Source organism: Tasmannia lanceolata, unplaced genomic scaffold (assembly GCF_043159265.1).
Source record: "Tasmannia lanceolata isolate RefF3 unplaced genomic scaffold, GAP_Taslan_0.1 ptg000008l, whole genome shotgun sequence".
In the NCBI taxonomy this organism is placed as follows: Eukaryota; Viridiplantae; Streptophyta; class Magnoliopsida; order Canellales; family Winteraceae; genus Tasmannia; species Tasmannia lanceolata.
The window spans coordinates 49,190,941-49,204,600 of NW_027518685.1; positions in this window are offsets into that span (position 1 = coordinate 49,190,941).

The following is a 13,660-nucleotide window of genomic DNA, read 5'->3' on the forward strand; positions in this document are numbered from 1 at the left end:
TTTATTCTTATTTTTCTTCCATTTTAGCTCAATTGGTTAGATTGACATAAATTTCCATTGAAGTTCTATGTGGATACTCTTGGTTAGTTTTTGATAGATGAAGTGTGTGAAACATGTTTGACTTATATCTAGCAAAGTATTGACATGTTAAGCTCTCTATTTGTGGATACTAAGTGCATGGTGGTGGGATTTTACACTTAGAGGGATTTTGTAAGCCCAAGGGTCCCCATGGGTTAATCATTCACCTTACCTCTTGTTTTGATGCTAGCAAACTCAAATTGATTAGCATTTATGGACTGATGTGTTGCTTTGAGGTGTTGTGTTGTATACATGAATTTCATATCATAATCGCCATTACACAACTCTTCACAACACATGGCTTGTGGATCAAGGAGCAAAGGAACCAAGAGCTTGCACCTACATTGGAGACATCCTCATTTGAAGATGTTCAAGTCAAGAAGCTCAACATGAAGATCACACAAGGTTCCTAAGCAAATGTAAAGAAGGAGCTTGGAGTTGAACATGCCATGGTGACTCCTCATGCACCTCTCAACATGATTTGAAGATTGGAGGAAGTCACTAAAGCCAAGACAAAGTTCAAGATGTTCACTCAAGCCGAAGAAGTCTAAGAAAGTGCAAATGAGCCTATACCTTTCAAGAACACTCAAGGTTTATATCCTTTAGATTGTATTTGGAATCCTCTTGATTTTATGTTTAAATGCACTTTCAAGAGATTTTCAAATGGTTTTCATACTTAACTTTTCACATCTTTGAAAACCATTCACACACCCAAAAATGTGTTTGAAAACCTAGGACTTAAGCCCAATGACCATGGCCAAAAAGCCCCCGGTCTGTTAAAGTAAAAATGGAATTTTATACAGGGATGGTCGACCGGGCTATTCCGGGCGACCGCGGGATGCTACCTGGAATTTCAGGATATCTTGAAATTTATCTGGCCGGTCGACCGGGACAAGCCGGGCCACCGCGGATATGTGTCTATTTCATACAGAACAATCCATCATGAGTTTGGGCGGGCAACCGCCGTGGGTTGGTCGACCGCAGATAGGTTTTTGAGCCGAATTTTTAAGCAGACATGTTGACCTCACCGGACGACCGCCATGGGGCCGGTCGACTGCCACTGTAAGAAATTTAAAAATATAAAAGGGCACCCGATAGGGGCGGGCGACCATGATGGCTCGGTCGACCGCCGTGGTCGAGCAAACTAGCCGTTGGGGTGTTTTCTGCTTGACTTTTTCAACCAGTTATTTATAGTTTTACCCCAAACGGTCATATTTTCAAATACACTATATATACCTGATTAAAACCTATTTCTACAAGGTTTTGAACATTTGAGAAAGACAAAATCCCATATTCTCTTTGAGCTTCAAGTTTTTAATCAAAAGCAAAACCTCTTTGAGCTTGCATTTCTACATCTTGTCAAGAGGCACTCCATAGGGCTTTCTTTTGCTTATTTCTTTGGAGTGATTGTGAGCTATAAACTTTGTAATCCGCCTATTAAGAGGCATTGAGAGTTTTTCTTTTTATTTGTTCTTCATGTGAGGGTCTCCTCTTCGGCCTGTTAAGAATTGTGAAGACGTGGGTCTCCTCTTCGGCCCGTTAAGAAAGTTGAAGACGTGAGGATCTCCGATTCGTCCCGTGAAGAAAGGTGAATCATGTAAGAGGGAGTGTCCCTCGCAAGGCTTCGTACGAAAAGGGTGTGCCCTTTTGGAGTTGGAGGAGTCGTGGCGTACGGCTTGGTGATTCGCCATTGAAGAATCCCAACTTTAGTTGAGCATCCAAGGAGGAACTTGGAAGAGTGGAGTATGTCTATTGATAGACCGAACCACTATAAAAGCTTGTGTCTCTTGTGGTTGCTTCCTTTTCTCCTTTTCTTGCACATGTGGTGATTGGTGAACTCTAACCCTAACTTGTCTTTGTGCTTTTAATTGAACAAGGGTTAATAAATGCACTTGATTGAAATGTTTAAACCTTAATTGCATTATAATGTCTATTTGAACAAGGGTTACCAAATGTGCATGATTAGAATGTCTAAACCTTAGCTTTTATTAATATACCTATTTGAACAAGGGTTAGACTAATTAGTGTCTAATTAAGTGGATTAATTTTTAATCTTTCCCTAATTAAGCTTAAAATTTCTAATTGACCAATTCACCCCCTTCTTGGGTTGTCACACTTGTGTTTCATTTGGTATCAGAGCTAAGGCTCTTGGAGAGATTTTAAATCTTAAAAATCTACAAGAGAAAAGATCTGTGACAATCCATATGGATTTTGAGAAAGGCCGATCCACCCTAATTCCTCAATTCTTTGATGGAACGAATTATGGAGCTTGGAAAGCACAAATGCAAGCCTATTTCAAATCCATAGATTATGACATTTTAGATGTCATTGAAGAGGAAATTTCTTTTTCAAGGAAATGCACTGAAGGTGCTATGAAATTATTTTCCTTGAACTCAAAGGCTATGATTTTATTGTGTTGTGGTTTATCTCCAAACATTTTTAACAATATTTCATATTGCATCAATGCAAAAGATATTTGGACTTCATTAGAAAACACTTTTGAGAAAAATGTTGGTCTCTTTTCAAATGATAAAATTCTTAGATAAAAGAGCCTTTACAAAAATCTTTTGAATATGAAAGTTCTTTCAAACATTCCATTTCCGATTTGGAAATTCAAATTGGAAATTAAAAATTGGACATAAATGTATGTTTGAAAAGAAATGAGAAATTAAGTCAGGTAAGCATATTTTTGATAAAGAAAAATACTGACTTATTTCAAAGATGTGTAATGCCTTTGAGAAAGAAATTAAAAGCCTTGAATTCACAAACATTGAATTTGTTGAAAAATATAAACATGTTTGTGAAAATAAATGACAATTGAAAACTAATGAAAAACTCTCTATTAAGAATCATAGACTTCAAGAAGAAAAAGATAATCATATTTCAAAGTCTTGTGATTCTAGTTGCTCCTCATCTGCCAATCATTACTCACGTAATTATTGTGGTAGATTTGGACATCACAATTTTGAGTGTAAGCTTAGAATTGTGTAATCTAACAAGTTTGTTTGCATAAGAACAGATACACTCACACAAACAAACTTGGATGGAACCAAAGGGATTTGGGTTCCAAAGAATCCCTCTAATCTAATTAGTGAATGGGCTAGTTTAGGAGCTATGCTAAATTGTTGTATCATTCACACTCATACTAGATACTTTAATTCATTGAATACTTTTTTATCTGGTTTTCATGAGCTTAATGATCACATCTTTTTCTTACTATAGTCTAAATGTATTTCAATGATATATTTTATCTTAGACTATATTTATGTGCTTTATTGAATATGAAATATAGGTGTGACAATCCAAGAGGGGGTGAATTGGTCAATTAGAAATTTTAGGCTTAATTAAGGGAGATTAAAAATTAATTCATTTAATTAAGCACTAATTAGTTTAACCCTTGTTCAAATAGGTATATCAAAATGCAATTAGGGTTTATAACATTTAACACAAGTACATTTACTAACCCTTGTTCAATTAAAGCATAAACATAAGTAAGGTTAGAGATTACTAATCACCACACGTACAAGAGAAGAAAAGGAAAAGAGAGAGAGACAACGCAGACCACAATGAGGACACCAAGATTTATAGTGGTTCGGTCACAACTTGACCTACTCCAATCTTCTAAGTTTAGCTCCTTGAGTACTCCACTATGGTGAGATTTAAAGCCTAATCTCGAAGCTCTTACAATAAGCTTTTCCATTCTCAAGGGCCAAAGCGAAGCCCATCTGTACGAAGCCTTCGGCAAGGGAACAAACCCTCATATACCGTCTTCACCTTTCCTGGGCCGAAGAGGAGACCCTCGTCTTCACCTTTGTTCACGGGCCGAAGAGAAGACCCTCTTCTTCACAATTTTTAACGGGTCGAAGAGAAGACCCTCACATGAAGAACAAATAAAAATGAAAACTCTCAATGCCTCTTAATAGGAGGATTACAACATTGAAAGCTCACATTCACTCCAAGAAATTACAACATTGAAAGCTCACATTCACTCAAAGAAATTACAAATGTAAAGCCCTACGGAGTGCCTCTTAATAAGATGAAGAAATGAAAGATCAAAGAGGATTTTAGCTTTTGAAATAAAATATTGAAGCTCAAAGAGAAATGGGATTTGATCTTTCTCAAAATGTTCAAAAGCTTGTAGAGAAAGGTTTTAATCATGTATATATAGTGTATTTGAAAATATGACCGTTTGGGGTAAAACTGTAAATTATTGGCTTGAAAAAGTCAAGCAGAAAATGCCCCAACAGCTAGTTTGCTCGACCGCAGCGGTCGACCGGGCTATGGCGGTCGCCCGCCTCTATCGGGCACCCTACTCTATTTTCAAATTTCTTACCGTCGCGGTTGACCGGCCACACGGTGGTTGCCCGGCGAGGGCTAACTGTTTGCTCAAAAAATTTGGCTCAAAAACCTATCTCGGTCGACCAACCCAAGATGGTCGCCCACCCTAGACCCAAATTGGATTGCTTCTGTAGAAACAGAAGCGCATCCGCGGTCGCCCGGATCATCCCGGTCGACATGCCCGATAAAATTCGAGATGGCCTAGATTTCTAGGTTCCATCTCGCGGTCGCCCGGCATAGCCCAGTCTACCGGCCCTGAGTGAAATTTTATTTTTAAATTTAAAAACCAGGGGCTTTTGGGCTATGGTCTTTGGGCTTAAGTCCAAGGTTTTCAAACACATTTTTTGGTGTGTTTATGGTTTTCAAAGATGTAAAATGTTAAGTATAAAAACCATTTGAAAACCTTTTGAAAGTGCATTTAAACATAAAATCAAGAAGACTCCAAATACATTATAAAAATAAGAACCTTGAGCCTTCTTGGAATGTCTTGGCTTCTTTGCACTTTCTTGGACTTCTTCAGCTTGGGTGAACATCTTGTCCTTGTCTTGGCTCTTGTGACTTGTCCTCCAATCTTCATGCATGTTGAGGTACATGAGGTGTCACCATGGCATGTTCAACTCCAAGCTTCTTCCTGACACTTGCTTAGGGAACTTGTGGAATCTTCATGACGAGCTTCTTGATTCAAATATCTTTAAATTAGGATGTCTTCAATGTAGGTGTAAGCTCTTGGTTCCTTTGCTCCTTGATCCACAAGCCATGTGTTGTGTAATGACGATTATGAAATGAAAATCCTGTATAGAACACAACACCTCAAAGCAACACATCAGTCCATAAATGCTAATCAATTTAGTTTGCTAGCATCAAAACAAGAAGGTAAGGTGAATGATTAACCCATGAAAACCCTTGGGCTTACATTCTCCCCCTTTTTTATGATGGCAAATAAATTGATTAGGGAGGCCAGAGATATTAAACAAATATATGAATAAGAATTTAAACACTATAAACAATTAAGCAATGCTCCCCCTCACTATATGCACAAGTATAATAAATGAATATAAAGCATGTGGTGCATATGCACTTGGACTAGCCAATCAATTCCCCAAATTCTCCCCCTTTTGGCAACAGCAAAAAGGTAGGGATATGCAAGTGTGAGTGCAAGTGGGGTGTCAAGATGAAGAACAAGTCATAAGAGTTATTTAAAGTGTATATGATGTGTCAATGAAGCTCATATGATGCTTATCAAAATAAAAACAAAGTGAAATGCATGATAAGCAGAGTTTTTTTTTGTTTTTTTGTTTTTAAGATATGTAAGTTAAGCATAATTATGGGGGCAATAGACTATGTGAGCATATCACAATGGTCTATATAAACATGAAAAAATAACCATTTGGCTCTCCGCCCCTTTATTTGTCATTGGCCCTAGATGAAACCTATGTGATAGGGCATGACCAGGCAGAATGGTTTAAAAGGTGAGTGATTTAATTACTTGGGCTTCATTTGCAACTTGTAAGAAGATGAGTCTCTACCTTAGCAAGGATATACTCAAGTATTAGACATAACTTTCAAGTTCACAGGTTGCATTGTGTAGGGGATCTCTTGACAGTAAGCAGACAAATCTCTTCCAGAGCATTGATATGCTCTGAACTATAATATAACATTTTTGAGATGACTTGTTTCTTGCTCATAGAGATTTACACATATCAAAGTGAAAGCTTCCCCTGACTGAGTGTATCTAATTTAAATGTAATAGATCAAGGCACATAGGACCCATGATTTAATTAATCATCTTTAACCATTTCGATTGCTCCACTCATAAACCAATCACACTTTGAATATGAATGGATGCTTATTAGACAGATGATATGAGTTTAAGGCAGATGGTCTAATAAACACATGGATAAGAGAAAGAAATCAATGAAGTACATATCCATGGCAACCAAAAGATCATGTATAAATAGATGAGAACCATAAAGCTCAATATACATGATCAAAATGGAAGATTATTACCACATTTCTTTTATCACTTCGAGAAATGATAAAAGTGGTATTTGAAAATCTCTCGAAACAAGTAAAACTAAACTTTTTTTTATCCGGGACTCTTCTACAGATGATTGTTTAGAAGAGCTTAGATCAATGCTTGACTCTTTCTTCCATGTAAGGGAGCATCATTTGACAAATCTTTCCGGATTGAGAGATTGGGTACTTGTTTTAAATCTTCTCCTTCAATAAAGGGTCATCCTTGAAAGGATGATTATGAAGTGCATATGCCAGCCTTTAGACAGAGTCTTCAATTTCCTTAGTCTCTGTTCATCCTTCACAGTGGAAGAAAGTAGAGATGGACATAGAAAAATTGAGTACATCTACCATCTTATTACATCTGGCACGATGGGAGGAGAAAAGTACCATAAATAAGCAACGAAGGACATGATCTGATTAGGGTCCTTCGAAGCTAAAATCTTGGAAGAAATGATGGGACATGACAAACTCAAAAATATTTAAATCATCCCTTTTCCAAGAAATTGTCATTGGCCTTTGATAATTCTTATGGTGCAAGGCCTGACAATACACAATGGCTAGAAATAAGAATGTAAAAGCACAGCCATTGGAACTTACCATGATTAAAGATGTTCTTATCTTTGAGAGCACATGATAAGAGATTACTTCATACGCCGCCGGCTTTTCGGAAGACGTCCCGCTTCATCGGTAAAATTACATTTGTTTCCCAGCTTTCCATATTTCTGTTATAAAACCCGGTATAAGGTAGTTATAGGGTCCAGGGTTCCTCTTGCTCTGGATCCTATAACATAAATCATGTACCTCTCTCTGTAAATAGGGCTACGTTCTCTCTCCTAATCCCACCACTTTGTCTTCGGTCCTACCATAGACAAAAGAGAAAGAGACGAGAGCCTAACACTCCGATAGTGTTGGACAAACGGAGGGAACCAAAACCCACACCTTTTTTCTTTTTTTCTTTCGTCAATTTAATTATCCGAATTAAGGCAATCACTACGTGGTTCGGGAGAAATCCTTCCAGGGCCTAAATCACGCAATAAACACCCCTATTTTGGGTAGTAACCGATTTTTTCTTCTTTGTAACTCCACAACCTTCTTTTGGATAAGAGCTAAGCTTAATCACAATAAAGGATAAAAATCCAAGATTTTTCCATAAAGTTCTTTAAAATCTGCGAAGTCAAGAGATTGGGTTTACCCGGGCATGAGGGGTTCCTAACACCTTCCCGAATGTAACCATATCCCTTAGATTTCTGTAAAGACCATGCCAAAAATAGAGTAAAATTACAGGTTCTAAGCCCAGACTTAGAGGACAATTTTGGTTACTGCTCTTCCTATGAAATTCGGATCTGTATCCCTAATTCATCGAAAAAGCAGACACGAGTCCCAGACTCTAACCTAGGTGGCGACTCTGAGAGACTCTCTTTAGAGTGGATTTCGAATCTCGGTCATAAATTCACGAAAAATGCAGACATGACACATTCACACTAGAACAACAGACCCCCGCGCACGAACGTGGCGCCTAGAAGTTGGGATCCGTACCTGTTTTCTAGGTCTAGTGGTAAGCCTTCGATTTATCTCTCCCCATTTGGATTTCTTTTTCTTTCAGGAAAGGGTTGTTGCGTTACTTTCTAAGTACTAACTAGACTTGGCAAATAGGTTGGCCGGACCGGGTTTCACCCAACTCGTACGGGTCCGGGTGGTACGGGCCGGGTCACAAATGACCTAGAATCTTACGGGTCATAATTTGGTGAACTCAGACCCCACACGTATGGGTCGGGCAGACCCGTAGGTCAGCCATTTTATTTTTTTGCTATTTTTATTCCCACACTATAGGATGATCCACACTGTCCATGTGATGGGCCATAACATAACTAAGTTGTGCCCAAAAAATCATTTCCATAAGATGATCCTAGCCCTTTGATATATGGAATTGCATATTATTATTTATAGGTTCTCTATAGATCGGAGGGCTAGGATCATCCTATGGAAATGATATTTGGGGTACAACCTATTTACATTATGTTCCATCACATGGACAGTTTAGATCATCCTACAATGTGGTCTGTACAGCACTTTCTGAAAAGTACGTGACTATGTAGACACCCCATTTTGACCGATCCCTAAATAGGTTAGTTTGAATAAAATTCCTTCAAATCAATGAATTAGTGTCCCAAATTTCTCCCTAGAATAAGTTAGGATCCCAAGTAGGTCCCTAAAAACTTTCGTAGAAATACGTTGAAAAATTACCTAATAAGACGAGTCGAGTTGGCAATACATTGTAAAAGAGGGGTGGATTAGCAAAGACAACAAATATCCTAGGCTAATTTCTCATTAAACAATCTCCCTAAAACTGCCCGAAACTAATGAAATAGTGTTAAATGTGCTTCAAGTAAGGGTTGTCTAAAGAACTTGAGGGGCGAGGGGGTAAAAATTAGTGGCAACATCTATAAATAAAAGCCAAAGGCCTCATTTTAGGGATCTTCTCTTAAATCTAGGGTTTCTTTGTGCTTTTAGAGTGAGAGAGAGACTCCAAAACCCTAACCATTCCCATTTTTCTCCTTTTCCGTATGTCTTCCTCGGCCATGCTCAGGCGAGGTTCTGGCCAAGCTTCGATCATTACTTCTTCTCTTTTCCTATGCCAATGCTCACGTAAATCCTGGTTTCTTTTATAAGATCAGATCTCTGTTCTTTTCTAACCCTAGAATCAGTTGTAGAAACCCTAACTTTGATACTTTCTTTCATAAAAACCTTCAGATTCAGAGCTTAAAACCTAAGATCTAGTTTCGATAACCCTAGCCTTTCATATTTCTACTACAGATCTAACCTTCTCCTACCTTGCGAACCTGAAATTCAGGTGTGACAATCCAAGAGGGAGGGGGTGAATTGGTCAATTAAAAATTTTGGGCTTAATTAGTTGGATTATTAGAAATTAATTTGTTAATTAAGCACTAATTAATCTAACCCTTGTTAAAATAATCAATATATTAAAATCTAGGGTTTAGATGTTACTTTAAGCCTATATACTCGAACCCTTGTTTTAATAAAACATAAATATAAGAAAAGGGTAGAGTTTACCAATCACCACAATGTGCGAAGGAAAGGAGGAGAGAAAGCATCCACAAGGCACAAGATTTATAGTGGTTCGGTCTATCACAAGACTTACTCCACTCTGCCAAGTTTACCTTCTTGGGCGCTCCACTAAAATAGTGACATTCTTCAATAGGGCGAATCTCCAAGCTGTACACCCAACTCCTCCAACTCCAAAGGGAACAAACTCTTTCTACACGAAGCCTTGGCGAGGGGACACTCCCTCTTACAACGTCTTCTCCTTTCTTAACGGGCCGAAGAGTAGACCCTCACAATGACTTCACCTTTCTCACCTGGTCGAAGAGAAGACCCTCAAATACAATGAAGAAAATAAAAAATAAAAGAATTCTCTTGCCTCTTGATAGGCGGATTACAAACTTTGTTGCTCACAAATACTCCAAGGAAGATAAAATGTAGAGCCTATGGAGTTCCTCTTGATAGAATGTGCAAATGCAAGTTCAAAGAGGATTAACTTTGATAGAAAAGGTTTTGGCTCAAGGAAAATGGGATTTGATCTTTCTAAAATGTTCAAAATCTTGTTTAGATAGGTTTTAATGAAGCATATATAACCCATTTGAAAATAGGACCGTTTGGGGGTAAAACTGTAATAAACAGGGTAAAAAAAGTCAACCTGCGAAAGCCCCAACGACTCTATTGCCAGACCGGCGCGGTCGACCGAGCCACAACAGTTGACCGCCTCTATTGAGCGCATTTTTTATTTTCAAATTTTCTATCGTCGCGGTTTACCGGCCCTATGGCGGTTGCCCGACGAGGGCTATCTGTCCGCTCAAAAATTTGAACTCAAAACCTATCGCGGTCTACCGACCCATGGCGGTCGCCGCCCAAACCCATGACAGAATGGTTCTGATTCCACAGAACCATTTCCGCGGTCGCCCGACTCAACCCGGTCGATCGGTCTGCTATTTACTTGCAAGTGCTGGATTTCCAGCTACCTTGCCGCGGTCGCCCGGGACACCCTGGTCGACTGGTCCTGTGTAAAATTCCATTTTAATTTTAAAAGTTCAGGGGCTTTTGGGCCATATAGTCTTTGGGCTTAAGTCATAGGTTTTCAAACACATTTTTGGGTGTGTTGATGATTTCCAAAGATGTAAAAATTTAGGTATGAAAATCATTTGAAAACCTATTTGAAAGTGCAATTTTACATAAAATCTAGAGGACTCTAAATACATTCTAAAAGAGTATACCATGAGTCTTCTTGGAATGTATTCGCTCCTTTGCACTTCCTTGGACTTCTTCAGCTTGAGTAATCATCTTGAACTTTGTCTTGGCTCTTGTGACTTCCTCCAATCTTCAAATCATGTTGAGAGGTGCATGAGGAGTCACCATGGCATGTTCAACTCCAAGCTCCTTCTTCACACTTGCTAGAAACTTGTGGGATCTTCATTTTGAGCTTCTTGACTTGAACATCTTCAAATGATGATGTCTTCACTGTGAGTGCAAGCTCTTGGTTCCTTTGCTTCTTGATCCACAAGTCATGTGTTGAGAAGAGTTGTGTAATGGCGATTATGACATGAAAATCTTGTATATAACACAACACCTCAAAGCAACACATTATTCCATAAATGCTAATCAATTTGTGTTTGCTAGCATCAAAAGAAGAGGTAAGGTGAATAATTAGACCCATGGGAACCCTTGGGCTTACATTCTCCCCCTTTGTGATGATGGCAAACAAATTGATTAGGGAGGAAGGAGATGTCAAACAGTAGATGAATAAGCATGATATGATATAAATAATAGAGCATGGCTCCCCCTCACTATATGCACATGTATAATGAATGAATGTAAAGCATTTGGTGCACATACAATGTAGATTACCTAATCAATTCCCAAAACTCTTCCCCTTTTGGCGGCAGCAAAAAGGTAGGGATATGCAAGTGAAAGTGCAAGTGGGGTGTCAAGGTAATAATAGCTTATCAAAGCTATGTGCTAAGTATATGATATTACATTAAAGCTCATATGATGCTTATAAAAAAATAAAACAAAGTAAAATGCATGATAAGCCCCTTTTTTTATCTAAGATTTTATAAGTTTAGCACAAGTATGGGGGCAATAAACCATGTGAGCACATCACAATGATCTATATAAATATGAATAAGAAACCATTTTTCTCTCCCCCTATGAATTTGTCAGAGGCCCTACGTGAAACCTATGTGATAGGGCATGACAGGACACTATGATGGCAAAGGTGAATGATTTGAACACTTGGGCTCCATTAGCAACTTTTTAAGCATGTAAGTATCTACCTAAGCAAGGATATGCTCAGATCTATGATACAACCATTTAGGTTCACAAGTTTCTTCATGAGGGGATCTCTGGACAGCAAGCAGACAAGTCTCTTCCAGAGCATGGATATGCTCTGAACTATAATATAACTTTTAGAGGTCTTAAGTTGCTTACCCTTAGAGATTTACACAAGAAAATGTAAGCTCCCCCTGACTATGTGCATCCAGTGTAAATGTGAGTTCCAAGCACATAGGCCCTTGATTCAAAATCACCTTAACCATTCAAAATTTTTGCTCCATTCAAATGATAATCACAATTTGAATAGGAATGGATGATTATTAGACTTAAGATATCACAATGAAGAGAGTATAATCTAATAAGCATATGGATACACGAATCAAACCAATGATGTACATATCCATGGCAGATAATGGGACATGTATATATATGATAGAACGCTATAAAGCTCCATATACATGAACCAAAGATGGAAGAGTTTTAACAGTTAAGGATCAAAGAATCAACTCTCTCTTCCAAGAAATTATCATTGGCATTTGATAAAATCTATAAGGCAAAGCATGACAATACATAATGGCTATAGATATAACTGTAAAAGTATAGCCATTGGATCTTATCATGATGAATGATATATTTTTTCTTCAAAAACTCATGATAAGAGACACACTTCATAGGCAATGAGATGAATAGCTCAAGCACTATCCTATGAAGGAGAGTTCTAGAGATTTTTCAAACTCTAGAAAAAGATATTTATCATTGGAAAAGATGATACCATATGAGTCCATCCAAAATAAGTATAAAGCCTAAGATGATTTGACACTGATGCTCAGGCTAAGGGTACTTGCCATACATGAGAGATAATCTAAAACAAGAAGGCATAGGACAAGATCCAACTACACTACAAATGGAGCAATGGGACTCCACATGAGTGTACTTATCATATGTGATGTAGTATACACATTAACATCATATGATAAGATGGATGGACAGACAATACACATGTATAGCTCCCCTTTTGTTAAAGACTCATACAAGTATGAATCCAAAGGGTTGTCCAACCACAAGTACCAAGGGATTTAGAGGTGAATGATTTTTAATCTACCCTTGGGCTACAAATGCATGATTGCTAGGGGTACATAAGTAATACCAAAATAAATGACAGCCTAGCAGACCATGCTCCCCTAACTAGACACATATGACCAATCATGGTTAAGATGTTGGCTAGAAGCCAAAGAGATTAGATGTTTTAAATAAAGAGATGAGTGTACACTCTCCAACTTACTAGGTAAGAGGACTAAGAGTACCAATTGAGTAGCTTTTAACTTTAAGTTTACCATCTTTACCATGTAGCTAATGCCTTACAAGGGGATAAACCTATGGATTATATCGATAAACTATTTTAGCTCAAATCTATAGGACTCAGACAGGAGAAAAATAAACTATGAAGGACTATGTCTGAGAGAGACATCCATGGCTCATGCATGTGAGAGCATACCACTATGGGTGATCATGAGCAAGATATGACATTTTAATGCATTCATGGATAGTCTACAATGTTTGGACATAAGGAAGATGACACATAAGGTTCATGGTCCATACATCTATATTTTACATCCATAGACCACTTATACAAAGATAAGGCATTAAGCACAAAGTGCATAGGCCCATAGAAAACTAAAATGTGAGGAAGATAATTGTTCCCATTATAATGTATTGCATGCCAACCATCATCATAGGTAAATGCCCAAAAAATGATACTAGATTCCTATGAGATTGTCAATTTTACTCAAATGAGTATCATATATTGAATCTTGATTCATTTTCAACTTTCCTAAATAATATATTCTTATATGAACTTAGGGAATGATCCAAGGACTCTTTT